This window comes from Arachis hypogaea, chromosome 9 (assembly GCF_003086295.3).
Source record: "Arachis hypogaea cultivar Tifrunner chromosome 9, arahy.Tifrunner.gnm2.J5K5, whole genome shotgun sequence".
Taxonomy (NCBI): domain Eukaryota; kingdom Viridiplantae; phylum Streptophyta; class Magnoliopsida; order Fabales; family Fabaceae; genus Arachis; species Arachis hypogaea.
Window position 1 is genome coordinate 96,752,063 of NC_092044.1, and position 16,189 is coordinate 96,768,251.

The 16,189-nt window shown below is 39.4% G+C and overlaps 1 non-coding gene across 1 annotated transcript; it reads left to right on the forward strand.

Annotated features, from left to right (window-relative positions):
• Nucleotides 1-5,417: 5,417 nt before the first annotated feature.
• Nucleotides 5,418-5,521, forward strand: LOC112713621 (small nucleolar RNA R71). Its single transcript, XR_003158592.1, has one exon. It is a non-coding gene; the product is annotated as a small nucleolar RNA R71 (small nucleolar RNA).
• Nucleotides 5,522-16,189: the final 10,668 nt, after the last annotated feature.

The window sequence follows — 16,189 nt, forward strand, 5'->3', positions numbered from 1 at the left end:
GGAGTGCACTAAAGCTAGTCTTTCCTTGGGAGTTGGCTAGGACTTGTGGCTCAAGTCAATTCATCCACTTGACTTTCCTTTATTTAGTAAGGGTTAACTAAGTGGTAGCAATGAACAATTCTCATCACAATTGAGAAGGATAACTAGGATAGGACTTCTAATTTTCGTACCTTGCCAAGAGCCTTTTACAGTTGTTAGTTTATTTTCATTGCCATTTACTTTTCATGCTTCCTATCCAAAACCCCAAAACACATTTCTAACCAATAACAAGGCACTTTATTGTAATTCCTAGGGAGAACGAACCGAGGTTTGAATACTTCGGTTTATAAAATTAGGGATTTGTTACTTGTGACAAACAATCTTTTGTATGAAAGGATTATTGCTTGGTTTAGAAACTATACTTGCAACGAGAATTCATTTGTGAAATTCTATACCGTCAAAAATCCGTTCATCATCCCTCAATTTCAGCCAGAAAATACCTGAAATCACAGAAAAATACACAAACTCATAGTAAAGTCCAGAAAAGTGAATTTTAAATAAAAACTAAACAAAATATAATAAAAACTAACTAAAACATACTAAAAGCATACTAAAAACAATGCCAAAAAGCGTATAAATTATCCACTCATCACAACACCAAACTTAAATTGTTTCTTGTCCCCAAGCAATTGAAAATCAAATAGGATAAAAAGAAGAGAATATACAATGAATTCCAAAAACATCTATGAAGATCAGTATTAATTAGATGAGCGGGGCTTTTAGCTTTTTGCCTCTGAATAGTTTTGGCATCTCACTTTATCCTTTGAAGTTCAGAATGATTGGCTTCTATAGGAACTCAGAATCCGGATAGTGTTATTGATTCTCCTAGTTAAGTATGATGATTCTTGAACACAGCTATTTTATGAGTCTTGGCCGTGGCCCAAAGCACTCTGTTTTTCAGTATTACCACCGGATACATCCATGCCACAGACAGATAACTGGGTGAACCTTTTCAGATTGTGACTCAGCTTTGATAGAGTCTCCAATTAGAAGTGTCCAGGGTTATTAGGCACATTCTTTTTGCTTTGGATCACGACTTTAACCGCTCAGTCTCAAGTTTTCACTTGACACCTTCACGCCACAAGCACATGGTTAGGGACAGCATGGTTTATCCGCTTAGGCCAGGATGTTATTCCTGTAGGCCCTCCTATCCACTGATGCTCAAAGCCTTGGATCCTTTTTATTATCCTTGCCTTTTGGTTTAAAGGGCTATTGGCTTTTTCTTCTTGCTCTTTTTTTTTTTGAATTCACTGCTTTTTCTTCCTTCAAGAATCATTTTTATGATTTTTTCAGATCCTCAGTAACATGTCTCCTTTTTCATCATTCTTTCAAGAGCCAACAATTTTAACATTCATGAACAACAAATTCAAAAGACATATGCACTGTTCAAGCATACATTCAAAAATTAAAAGTATTGCCACCACATCAAAATAATTAATCTGTTATAAAATTCGAAATTCAGGCAATTCTTCTCTTTTTCAATTAAGAACATTTTTCATTTAAGAAAGGTGATGGATTCATAGGACATTCATAACTTTAAGGCATAGACACTAAGACACCAATGATCATAAGACACAAACATAAATAAAACATAAAGCATAATTTTCGAAAAACAGAAAAATAAAGAACAAGGAGATTAAAGAACGGGTCCACCTTAGTGATGGCGGCTTGTTCTTCCTCTTGAAGATCTTATGGAGTGCTTGAGCTCCTCAATGTCTCTTCCTTGCCTTTGTTGCTCCTCTCTCATGATTCTTTGATCTTCTCTAATTTCATGGAGGATGATGGAATGTTCTTGGTGCTCCACCCTTAGTTATCCCATGTTGGAACTCAATTCTCCTAGGGAGGTGTTGATTTGCTCCCAATAGTTTTGTGGAGGAAAGTGCATCCCTTGAGGCATTTCAGGGATTTCATGATGAGGAATTTCCTCATGTCCATGAGTGGGATCTCTTGTTTTCTCCATCCTCTTCTTAGTGATGGGCTTGTCCTCATCAATGAGGATGTCTCCCTCTATGTTAATTCCAACTGAATTACAGAGGTGACAAATGAGATGAGGGAAGGCTAACCTTGCCAAGGTATAGGACTTGTCTGCCACCTTATAAAGTTCTTGGGATATAACCTCATGAACTTCTACTTCCTCTCCAATCATGATGCTATGAATCATGATAGCCCGATCTATAGTAGCTTCGGACCGGTTGCTAGTGGGAATGATTGAACGTTGGATAAACTCCAACCATCCCCTAGCCACGGGCTTGAGGTCATGCCTTCTCAGTTGAACCGGCTTCCCTTTTGAATCTCTCTTCCATTGAGCGCCCTCTTCACAAATGTCTATGAGGACTTGGTCCAACCTTTGATCAAAGTTGACCCTTCTAGTGTAGGGGTGTTCATCTCCTTGCATCATGGGTAAGTTGAATGCCAACCTTACATTTTTCGGACTAAAATCTAAGCATTTCCCCCAAACCATTGTAAGACAATTCTTTGGGTCCGGGTTCACACTTTGATCATGGTTCTTGGTGATCCATGCATTGGCATAGAACTCTTGAACCATTAAGATTCCGACTTGTTGAATGGGGTTGGTAAGAACTTCCCAAACTCTTCTTCAGATCTCATGTCGGATCTCCGGATATTCACTCTTTTTGAGTTTGAAAGGGACCTCGGGGATCACCTTCTTCATGGCCACAACTTCATAGAAGTGGTCTTGATGCACCCTTGAGATGAATCTCTCCATCTCCCATGACTCGGAGGTGGAAGCTTTTGCCTTCCCTTTCCTCTTTCTAGAGGTTTCTCCGGCCTTAGGTGCCATAAATGGTTATGCAAAAATAAAAAGCAACGCTTTTACCACACCAAACTTAGAAGGTTTGCTCGTCCTCGAGCAAAAGAGGAAAGAAAAGAGTAGAAGAAGAGGAAATAGAGGAGATGGAGGGGGAGAAGTAGTGTTTAGGTTGTGTGAAAATGAAGGAGTGAAGTAGGGTTTATATAGGGGTGGAGAGAGGGGTAGGGTTCGGCCATTATGGGTGGGTTTGGGAGGGAAAGTGGTTTGAATTTGGATGGTGGGGTAGGTGGGGTTTTATGAAGGATGGATGTGAGTGGTGAAGAGAATGGTGGGATTTGATAGGTGATGGGTTTTTTTTGGGGAAGAGGTATTGAGGTGATTGGTGAATGGGTGAAGAAGAGAGAGAGTGGTGGGGTAGGTGGGGATCCTGAGGTGTCTACAGATCCTGAGGTGTCAAGGATAGCTCATCCCTACACCAAGTGGCGTGTAAAACACCCTTTCTGCCAATCCTGGCATTAAACGCCGGGCTGCTGCCCTTTTCTGGCGTTAAACGCCAGTCTGGTGCCCCTTTCTAGTGTTAAACGCCAGTCTGGTGCCCCTTTCTAGCGTTAAACGCCAGTCTGGTGCCCCTTTCTGGCGTTAAACACCCAGAATGGTGCCAAACTGGGCGTTAAACGCCCATTTGCTGCCCTTACTGGCGTTTAAACGCCAGCAAGCTTTTCCTCTAAGGTGTGTTGTTTTTCTTTCTGTTTTTCATTCTATTTTTGCTTTTTCAATTGTTTTTGTGACTTCACATGATCATCAACCTATAGAAAACATAAAATAACAATGGAAAATAGATAAATATAACATTGGGTTGCCTCCCAATAAGCGCTTCTTTAATGTTAGTAGCTTGACAGTGGGCCCTCATGGAGCCTCACAGATGTTCAGAGTAATGTTGGAATCTCCCAACACCAAACTTAGAGTTTGAATGTGGGGGTTCAACACCAAACTTAGAATTTGGTTGTGGCCTCCCAACACCAAACTTAGAGTTTGACTGTGGGGGTTCTGTTTGACTCTATTTTGATAGAAGCTCTTCATGCTTCCTCTCCATGGTTACAGAGGGATATCCTTGAGCCTTAAGCACAAAAGATTCTTCATTCACTTGAATGATCAATTCTCCTCTGTCGACATCAATCACAGCCTTTGCTGTGGCTAGGAAGGGTCTGCCAAGGATGATGGATTCATCCATGCACTTCCCAGTCTCTAGGACTATAAAATCAGCAGGGATGTAATGGTCTTTAACCTTTATCAGAACATCCTCTACAGTCCATAAGCTTATTTTCTTGAATTGTCTGCCATCTCTAGTGAGATTCTTGTAGCTTGTACTTCAAAGATCCCTAGCTTCTCCATTACAGAGAGAGGCATGAGGTTTATGGTTGACCCTAGGTCACACAGAGCCTTCTCAAAGGTCATGGTGCCAAATGTACAAGGTATTGAGAACTTCCCAGGGTCCTGTCTCTTTTGAGGTAATCTCTGCCTAGTCAAGTCATCCAGTTCTTTGGTGAGCAAAGGGGGTTCGTCCTCCCATGTCTCATTACCAAATAACTTGTCATTTAGCTTCATGATTGCTCCAAGGCACTTAGCAACTTACTCTTCAGTGACATCTTCATCCTCTTCAGAGGAAGAATACTCATCAGAGCTCATGAATGGCAGAAGTAAATCCAATGGAATCTCTATGGTCTCAGTGTGAGCCTCATATTGCCATGGTTCCTCATTAGGGAACTCATTGGAGGCCAATGGACGTCCATTGAGGTCTTCCTCAGTAGCGATCACTGCCTCTTCCTCCTCTCCAAATTCGGCCATGTTGATGGCCTTACACTCTCCTTTTGGATTCTCTTCTGTATTGCTTGGAAGAGTACTAGGAGGGAGTTCAGTAACTTTCTTACTCAGCTGACCCACTTGTGCCTCCAAGTTTTTAATAGAGGACCTTGTTTCAGTCATGAAACTTTGAGTGGTTTTGATTAGATCAGAGACCATTATTGTTAAGTCAGAGTGGCTCTGCTTAGAATTCTCTGTCTGTTGCTGAGAAGATGATGGAAAAGGCTTGCCATTGCTAAACCTGTTTCTTCCACCATTATTGTTGTTAAAACCTTGTTGAGGTCTCTGTTGATCCTTCCATGAGAGATTTGGATGATTTCTCCATGAAGGATTATAGGTGTTTCCATAGGGTTCTCCCATGTAATTCACCTCTTCCATTGATGGGTTCTCAGTATCATAAGCTTCTTCTTCAGATGAAGCGTCCTTAGTACTGCCTGGTGCAGCTTGCATTCCAGACAGACTTTGAGAAATCATATTGACTTGCTGAGTCAATATTTTTTTCTGAGCCAATAGGGCATTCAAAGTATCAATCTCAAGAACTCCTTTCTTCTGATTCGTCCCATTGTTCACAGGATTCCTTTCAGAAGTGTACATGAATTGGTTATTTGCAACCATTTCAATGAGTTCTTGAGCTTCTGCAAGCGTCTTCTTCAGATGAAGAGATCCTCCAGCAGAGCTGTCCAATGACATCTTGGACAGTTCAGACAGACCATCATAGAAGATACCTATGATGCTCCATTCAGAAAGTATGTCAGAAGGACACTTTCTGATCAATTGTTTGTATCTTTCCCAAGCTTCATAGAGGGATTCACCTTCCTTCTGTCTGAAGGTTTGGACTTCCACTCTAAGCTTACTCAATTTTTGAGGTGGAAAGAACTTTGCCAAGAAGGCATTGACTAGCTTTTCCCAAGAGTTCAGGCTTTCTTTAGGTTGTGAGTCCAACCATATCCTAGCACTGTCTCTTACAGCAAAAGGGAATAGCATAAGTCTGTAGACCTCAGGGTCAATCCTATTGGTCTTGACAGTGTCACAGATTTGCAAGAATTCAGCTAAAAACTGATGAGGATCTTCTAATGGAAGTCTATAGAACTTGCAATTCTGTTGCATTAGAGAAACTAATTGAGGCTTAAGCTCAAAGTTGTTTGCTCCAATGGTAGGGATAGAGATGCTTCTCCCATAGAAGTCGAGAGTAGGTGCAGTAAAGTCACCCAGCACCTTCCTTGCATTGTTGGCATTGTTGTTGTTTTCGGCTACCATGTCTTCTTCTTGTTTGAAGATTTCTGTTAGGTCCTCTACAGAGAGTAGTGCTTTAGCTTCTCTTAGCTTTTGCTTCAAGGTCCTTTTAGGTTCAGGGTCAGTCTCAACAAGAATTCTTTTGTCTTTACTCCTTCTCATATGAAAGAGAAGAGAACAAGAAAATATGGAATCCTCTATGTTACAGTATAGAGATTCCTTGAGATGTCAGAGGAAAAGAAGAATAGAAGGAGGAGGTAGAAGAAGAAGAATTCGAACTTATCAAGAGTGATAGAGTTCGAATTGTTGATAGTGGAGGAGTGTTAGTCCTTAAATAGACAGATGTGAAAAGAGGGGAAGAATTTTTGAAAATAAATTAAAAGAATTTGAAGAAATTTTGAAAAATTGAAGAATGATTTTCGAAAATTAAAGTTGGGAAAGAAATAAAGTGATTTTTGAAAAAGATTTTGAAATTAGAAATCAAAAAGATTGAAAATTATTTGGAAAAAGATGTGATTAAGAAGATATGATTGAAGAGTTATGGTTTTAAAAAGATATGATTGAAAAGATATGATTGAGAAACAATTTAAAAAGATTTGATTTTTAAAATTAATGACTTGGCTAACAAGAAATTTAAAGGATATGATTCAAACATTAAACCTTTCTTAACAGAAAAGGCAACATACTTGAAATGTTGAATCAAATCATTAATTGTAGGCAAGTATTTTTGAGAATGGAAAGAAATTGATTTTGAAAATATATGATTGAAAAGATATGGTTTGAAAAAGATTTGATTTTGAAAAAATTATGAAAACTTGAAAAAAAATTTGAATGAAAAACAAAATCTTCCCTCTCGTATCATCCTGGTATCCTGGCTGGCGTTTAAACGCTAGTTTTCCTTCTTCACTGGGCGTTTTGAACGCCCAGCTTTTTCTGTGTAATTCCTCTGCTGCATGTTCTGAATCTTCAATTCTCTGTATTATTGACTTGAAAAGACACAAATTAAAAAAGTTTTTTGAATTTTTAATGATGAGGAATAATCAAAATGCCACTAAGATCAAATAAACAATGCATGCATGACACCAAACTTAGAAATTTGTATACTATTGACACTAACAAATTGAGAATGCATATGAGAAACAACAAAACACTCAAGACAAGAGAATTTAAAGATCAGAGCAAGGAAATCATCAAGAACAACATGAAAATCAATGAAGAACATAATGCATGTAATTTTCGAAAATTAGAAGAATAAAGACATGCAATTGACACCAAACTTAAAATTAGACACTAGACTCAAACAAGAAACATAAAAATATTTTTGATTTTAAGATTTTATAAATTTTTTTTGTGCTTTTTCGAAAATTGAGTGGAAAAGAAAAACAAGGGTTCAAAATTCTTAATGAGAATTCCAGAAATCATTGCAATGCTAGTCTAAGACTCCGGTCCAGGAATTAGACATGGCTTCACAGCCAGCCAAGCTTTCAGTGAAAGCTCCGATCCAAAACACTAGACATGGCCAATAGCCAGCCAAGCTTTAGCAGATCATTGCTCACAACAGCAAAATTGATAGAAATCAACAAGCTCTTGTGATGATAAGTTGAAACCTCGGTCCAAAAGATTAGACATGGCTTCACAGCCAGCCATACTTCAACAAATCATCATGAAACTCTAGAATCCATTCTTAAAAACTCTGAAGAACAAAATAGAAATATTTTTTTTGTATTTTTGAAAAATTTTCGAAAAGTAAAAAGCTTAAACATAAAATAAAATTACCTAATCTAAGCAACAAGATGAACCGTCAGTTGTCCAAACTCAAACAATCCCCGGCAACGGCGCAAAAAACTTGGTGCACGAAATTGTGATCATCAATGGCGCCATCAACATGGTATGCTCAATTGCAATCTCAACTCTTTATCACAACTTCGCACAACTAACCAGCAAGTGCACTGGGTCGTCCAAGTAATAAACCTTACGCGAGTAAGGGTCGATCCCACGGAGATTGTTGGTATGAAGGAAGCTATGGTCATCTTGTAAATCTCAGTCAGGCGGATTCAAATGGTTATGGAGGATTGATAACTAAAAGATGAATAAAACATAAAATAAAGATAGAGATACTTCTGTAATTCATTGGTGAGAATTTCAGATAAGCGTATGGAGATGCTTTGTCCCTTCCGTCTCTCTGCTTTCCTACTGTCTTCATCCAATCCTTCTTACTCCTTTCCATGCCAAGCTGTATTTTGGGTATCACCGTTGTCAATGGCTACAGTCCTGTTCTCTTAGTGAAAATGTTCAACGCGCTCTGTCACAGCACGGCTATTCATCTGTCGATTCTCGATCATGTCGGAATAGAATCCAATGATTCTTTTGTGTCTGTCACTAACGCCCCACAATCGCGAGTTTGAAGCACGTTGATGAGCGGATATTTTATACGCTTTTTGGGGGTAATTTCATGTAGATTTAGCATGTTTTAATTAGTTTTTAGTATAATATTATTAGTTTTTAGGCAAAAATCATATTTCTGGACTTTACTATGAGTTTGTGTGTTTTTCTGTGATTTTAGGTATTTTCTGGCTGAAATTGAGGGAGCTGAGCAAAAATATGAGTTAGGCTGAAAAAGGACTGCTGATGCTGTTGGATCCTGACCTCCCTGCACTCAGAATGGATTTTTTGGAGCTACAGGGGTCCAATTGACGCGCTCTTAATTGGGTTAGAAAGTAGATATCTAGGGCTTTTCAGCAATATATAATAGTCCATACTTTGCGCGAAGATAGACGATGAAAACTGGCATTCAACGTCAGTTTCATGCTGCTGTCTGGCGTCCAGCGCCAGAAACAGGTTACAAGTTGGAGTTCAGCGCCCAAAACATGTCACAACCTGGCGTTCAACTCCAGAAATAGCCCCAGCACGTGAGAAGCTTTAGTCTCAGCCCCAGCACACCAAGTGGGCCCCAGAAGTGGATTTCTGCACCAATTATCTTAGTTTACTCATATTCTGTAAACCTAGGTTACTAGTTTACTATTTAAACAACTTTTAGAGACTTATCTTGTACCTCATGACATTTTCAGATCTGAATTTTATACACTTTGACGGCATGAGTCTCTAAACTCCATTGTTGGGGGTGAGGAGCTCTGCAGCGTCTCGATGAATTAATGCAATTGTTTCTATTTCTCCATTCAAACGTGTGTGTTCCTATCTAAGATGTTCATTCGCGCTTAATTATGAAGAAGGTGATGATCCGTGACACTCATCACCTTCCTCAATCCATGAACGTGTGCCTGACAACCACCTCCGTTCTACATCAGATTGAATGAGCTTCTCTTAGATTCTTTAATCAGAATCTTCGTGGTATAAGCTAGATTGATGGCGGCATTCATGAGAATCCGGAAAGTCTAAACCTTGTCCATGGTATTCCGAGTAGGATTCCGGGATTGAATGACTGTGACGAGCTTCAAACTCCTGAAGGCTGGGCGTTAGTGACAGACGCAAAAGAATCATTGGATTCTATTCCAACCTGATTGAGGACCGACAGATGATTAGCTGTGCTGTGACAGAGCATTTGGACCATTTTCACTGAGAGGATGGGAAGTAGCCATTGACAACGGTGACACCCTACATACAGCTTGCCATGGAGGGAACTTTGCACTTGTCCATGGATGGAATATTACATTACAAGAATAAATCAGACAAAGCATCTCCAAAACTCCAACATATTCTCCATTACCGCATAACAAGTATTTATTTTATGCCCTTTTCCCTTTCTCTTCACTGAACTTGAAAAACACTGTTGTTGGCATCCTGACTAAGAATAATAAGATAAACATAGCTTGCTTCAAACCAACAATCTCCGTGGGATTCGACCCTTACTCACGTAAGGTATTACTTGGACGACCCAGTGCACTTGCTGGTTAGTTGTGCGGATCGCAAAAAGTGTTATTGCAATTTCGTGCACCAAGTTTTTGGCGCCGTTGCCGGGGAATTGTTCGAGTTTGAACAACCAAAGGTTTATTTTAATTCTTAGATTAGGAAGATTTTGGCAATTGGGTCAGAGTCTTTTATTTTCTTTTCAAAAATATTATTTTTCTTTATTAATTTTTAATTTTTCTTTGAGTCTAGTGTCTTGTTATAAGTTTGGTGTTAATTGCATATTTTATTTTTCCTTTAAAATTTTCGTATAAGTGTTATTTGTCCTTCCTTGATCTTCAAGTTGTTCTTGTTTATTTTTCTTGTTTGATCTCTAATTTTTCTTGATCTGTGTTTTTTCTTGTTTCACTTGTGTTCTTTTTAAAGCATTAATCTTCCAAAAGGAATATACCTATTCAGAACAAGTGTTACATTTACTCCCAATTGGCTAGATCGTTGGTCTATATTCTTGGCAATTGGGCATCTTCTTTTTAAAATCTTTTTTTTTTAAAATAATTTTTCTTGATTTAATCTTGTGCCATACTTTAAGTTTGGTGTTTTCTTGTTGATCTTTCTTTAATTTTCGAGAATTTATCTTGGTTTTCTAAAAATTTTAAGTTTGGTGTTCCTTGGTGTTTTCCCTCCAAAATTTTCGAAAATAAGGAGCATTAGATCTAAATATTTTAAGTCTGGTGTCTTTTGTGTGTTTTTCTCTTTCATTATAAAATTCAAAATTCAAAAAAAATATCTTTTCTAACTAATTTTGAACTATTTTTTCGAAATTTTGTTATAAAAATTCAGATTTCAATTTTAAAAATTTTTCAATTCTTATCTTTTTAAGTAAAAAAAAAATTATCTTTTTCAAAAATTTTATCCTAACCACTTTCTCCTTTTCCTCAAATTTTTCGAAAATCTTCAAAAAAAAATATTTTCATTTTTTTATTTTATTTCGCTTTTACTTGTTCTATTTTTACTTTATTTTATAAAATAAATAATATCAACATTCATACCATTTCCATTATTCCATCATGGAACTAAGTGGAATTGAATAGTTCAGGAGGACTCTGGGGTCATATGCTAACCCCACTACTGCTTCATATGGGAGTAGTATCTGTATACCCTCCATTGGAGTTAGTAGCTTTGAGTTGAATCCTCAGCTCATTATCATGGTGCAGCAAAGCTGCCAGTATTCCGGTCTTCCACACGAAGAACCTATAGAATTTCTGGCACAATTTTTGCAAATTGCTGACACAGTACATGATAAGGAAGTAGATCAGGATATCTACAGATTATTACTGTTTTCATTTACTGTAAAAGATCAAGCTAAGAGGTGGTTAAATAACCAACCTAAAAACAGCATAAAGACATGGAAACAGCTGTCAGAAAAATTCCTGAATCACTACTTTCCTCCAAAACAGATGACACAGCTAAGGCTAAGCATCCAAGGCTTCAAACAAGGAGATAATGAATCCCTTTATGATGCCTGGGAGAGATACAGAGAGATGCTAAGAAAATGCCCTTCTGAGATATTTTCAGAGTGGGTGCAATTAGACATCTTCTACTATGGGGTTACAGAAAAAGCTCAGATTTCTCTAGATCACTCAGCCGGTGGATCTATACATATGAGAAAAACAATTGAAGAAGCTCAAGAGCTTATTGATACAGTTGCCAGAAATCAACATATGTACCTAAGCAGTGAATCCTTCATGAAAGAATAAGCTAAAACAGTAACTGCTGAACTCAGTCCTGTGGATCAGGCTAATGAATTCAATCAGCAATTAGACTTTCTAACCCAGTAGCTAGCTGAATTCAAGGAAATACTACAGGAAACAAGAATGGCTAACAGGAATATGGAAGTACAGTTAAAACAAACAGAAAGGCAACTGTCAAAACAAATAGCAGAAGAATGCCAAGCAGTTCAATTAAGAAGTGGGAAAACATTAAATACCTCACTTCAAAGCAGCAGGAAGCCAAGAAATGAACAAATGGCTACTCAAAATTCCTCCGAGGACAATCAGAGCCCAGAGAGGAATAAGGCTGGCGCTGAACGCCCAGATCATGCTCATTTCTGGCGTTCAACGCCAGAAACAAGCATGAATCCGGCATTGAACGCCCAAGGGAAGCATAGTTCTGGCGTTCAGACGCCAGTAACAGATAAGGAGTTGGCGTCTAACGCCACTCCAGCTTCCACCCCTGGCATTCAAACGCCAGTGGGAGATCAGTCAAATACAAGTGCTGATAACAACCCTTCTAAAAAGGCTTCCCAACCCACTTCTACAGGTAATAAACCTGCAGCAACTAAGGTTGAGGAATGCAAAGCCAAAATGCCTTATCCTCAAAAACTCCGCCAAGCGGAACAGGATAAGCAATTTGCCCGCTTTGCAGACTATCTCAGGACTCTTGAAATAAAGATTCCGTTTGCAGAAGCACTTGAGCAAATACCCTCTTATGCTAAGTTCATGAAAGAGATCTTAAGTCATAAGAAGGATTGGAGGGAGACTGAAAAAGTTTACCTCACTGAAGAATGCAGTGCAGTCATTCTGAAAAGCTTACCTGAGAAGCTTAAAGATCCCGGGAGCTTCATGATACCATGCACATTAGAGGGTACTTGTACCAAGCAAGCTTTATGTGATCTTGGGGCAAGTATCAACCTAATACCTGCATCTACTATCAGAAAGCTTGGTTTGACTGAAGAAATCAAACCAGCCAGGATATGTCTTCAACTTGCTGATGGCTCCATTAAATACCCATCAGGCATGATTGAAGACATGATTGTCAAGGTTAGGCCATTTGCCTTTCCTACTGACTTTGTGGTGCTGGAAATGGAGGAGCACAAGATTGTAACTCTCATTCTAGGAAGACCTTTCCTAGCAACTGGCCGAACCCTAATTGACGTCCAAAAAGGGGAAGTAACCTTGAGAGTCAATGAGGAGGAGTTCAAGTTGAATGTTGTCAAAGCCATGCAACATCCAGACACCCCAAATAACTGCATGAGTGTTGATATCATTGATTTTCTAGTAAGAGAGGTCAATATGGCTAAGAGTCTCGAATCAGAGCTAGAGGACATCTTTAAAGATGTTTAGCCTGATTTGGAGGAATCAGAGAGGATAATAGAACCTCTGAAAATCCCTCAGGAAGAGGAGAAACCTCCCAAACCCGAGCTCAAACCATTACCACCATCCCTGAAATATACATTTTTGGGAGAAGGTGATACCTTTCCTGTAATCATAAGCTCTACCTTAGAGCCACAGGAAGAGGAAGCACTAATCCAAGTGCTAAGGACACACAAGACAGCTCTTGGGTGGTCCATCAGTGATCTTAAGGGCATTAGCCCAGCCAGATGCATGCACAAGATCCTATTGGAGGGTGACGCCAAGCCAGTGGTCCAACCACAAAGGCGGCTGAATCCAGCCATGAAGGAAGTGGTGCAGAAGGAGGTCACTAAATTACTAGAGGCTGGGATTATTTATCCTATTTCTGACAGCCCCTGGGTGAGCCATGTCCAAGTTGTCCCTAAGAAAGGTGGCATGACAGTGGTTCACAATGAAAAAAATGAACTGGTTCCTACAAGAACAGTTACAGGGTGGCGTATGTGTATTGATTATAGAAGGCTCAATACAGCCACCAGAAAAGATCATTTTCCTTTACCATTCATAGACCAGATGCTAGAAAGACTACCAGGTCATGAATACTACTGCTTCCTGGATGGATATTCAGGTTATAATCAAATTGCAGTAGATCCCTAGGATCAAGAGAAAACGGCATTCACATGTCCATCTAGAGTATTTGCATACAGAAGGATGCCATTTGGCTTGTGCAATGCACCTGCAACCTTTTAGAGGTGCATGCTCTCTATCTTTTCTGATATGGTAGAGAAGTTTCTAGAAGTCTTCATGGATGACTTTTCAATATTTGGAGACTCATTCAGCTCCTACCTTAACCATTTAGCACTTGTTCTGAAAAGATGCCAAGAGACTAACCTGGTTTTAAACTGGGAAAAATGTCACTTTATGGTGACTGAAGGAATTGTCCTTGGGCACAAAATTTCGAACAAGGGAATAGAGGTGGATCAAGCTAAGGTAGAGGTAATTGAAAAATTACCACCACCTGCCAGTGTTAAGGCAATCAGAAGCTTTCTGGGGCATGCAGGATTCTATAGAAGGTTTATAAAGGATTTTTCAAAAATCGCCAAACCTCTGAGCAACCTGCTAGCTGCTGACACGCCATTCGTCTTTGATAAGGAGTGTCTGCAGGCATTTGAGACTCTGAAAGCTAAATTGGTCACAGCACCAATCATTTCTGCACCAAACTGGACATTGCCATTTGAACTAATGTGTGATGCCAGTGACCATGCCATTGGTGCAGTGTTGGGACAAAGGCATGACAAGCTTCTGCACGTCATTTACTATGCCAGCCGTGTTCTAAATGACGCACAGAAGAATTACACAACCACAGAAAAAGAGCTACTTGCAGTGGTTTACGCCATTGACAAATTCAGATCCTATTTAGTAGGATCAAAAGTGATTGTGTACACTGATCATGCTACTCTTAAATATCTACTCACAAAGCAGGATTCAAAACCCAAACTTATAAGATGGGTGTTGCTTCTGCAAGAGTTTGATATAGAAATAAGAGACAGAAAAGGGACAGAGAATCAAATAGCAGATCACCTGTCCCGAATAGAACCAGTAGAAGGGGCGTCCCTCCCTCTTACTGAGATCTCTGAAACCTTTCCGGATGAGCAGCTCTTTGCCATCCAGGAAGTGCCATGGTTTGCAGATATTTCAAACTACAAGGCAGTGAGGTTCATACCCAAAGAGTACAGTAGGCAGCAATCAAAGAAATTGATCACAGATGCAAAGTACTATCTTTGGGATGAACCATATCTCTTCAAGAGATGTGCAGACGGAGTAATCCATAGATGTGTGCCTAAGGAAGAAGTGCAGAAGATCCTATGGCACTGCCATGGATCACAGTATGGAGGACATTTTGGAAGTGAGCGAACAGCCACAAGAGTCCTCCAATGTGGCTTCTACTAGCCTACTCTCTATAAAGATTCCCGAGTGTTTGTGCTTAATTGTGACAGTTGCCAAAGATCTGGCAATCTGCCTCACAGTTATGCCATGCCTCAACAAGGGATCTTGGAGATTGAGTTGTTTGATGTATGGGGTATTGACTTCATGGGACCTTTCCCACCATCATACTCAAACACTTATATTCTGGTGGCAGTGGATTATGTATCCAAATGGGTGGAGGCTATTGCAACACCCACTAATGACACTAAAACAGTGTTAAAATTCCTCCAGAAACACATCTTCAGCAGATTTGGTACCCTTAGAGTATTAATCAGTGATGGGGGCACTCATTTCTGCAATAAACAGCTTTACTCTGCTTTGGTTCGTTATGGAGTTAGCCACAGGGTAGCTACTCCATATCACCCACAGACTAATGGGCAAGCTGAAGTCTCAAATAGAGAACTCAAAAGAATCCTGGAACAGACTGTAATTAACCGTAGAAGGGATTGGGCAAGAAGCTTGGATGATGCTCTGTGGGCATACAGAACAGCATTCAAGACCCCTATAGGGACCTCTCCATACCAGCTTGTGTATGGAAAGGCATGTCACTTGCTAGTGGAACTGGAACACAAGGCCTACTGGGCAACCAGATTCCTAAACCTTGATGCCAAGTTAGCAGGAGAAAAACGATTGCTCCAGTTAAATGAGCTAGAGGAATTTAGACTCAATGCTTTCGAAAATGAAAAAATTTACAAAGAGAAAGCGAAAAGATGGCATGATAAGAAATTGTCATCCAGAGTCTTTGAGCCGGGGCAGAAAGTATTACTATTTAATTCTAGGCTCAAATTATTCCCCGGGAAATTAAAATCCCGGTGGAGAGGTCCATATGTGATTACAAGTGTATCACCATATGGATACGTAGAGCTTCAGGATAATGAATCTAACAAAAATTTCATTGTTAATGGACAGAGAGTTAAACATTATCTTGAAAGCAATTTTGAGCAAGAATGCTCAAAACTGAGACTTAATTAAAGCTCAGTAATAGTCCAGCTAACGACATTAAAGAAGCGCTTGCTGGGAGGCAACCCAGCCAATCACAAAATTTCATTTTATTTGTTTTGATTAAATTAATTGATTTTTACAGGTATATGTCAAAGTATCTTCAAGGTAAAATAGCAATTGATTGGATTCACAGAGTTACAAGGGAATTTGGAAGCTCACTGGCGTGAAAAAGCCAGTAAGAAACATTTTGGGCGTTGAACGCCCAAAAGAAGCACCCACTGGGCGTTCAACGCCAGTAAGGGTAGCCATCTGGGCGTTAAACGCCAAAAAGGAGCATCTTCTGGGCGTTGAACGCCAAAAAGAAGCA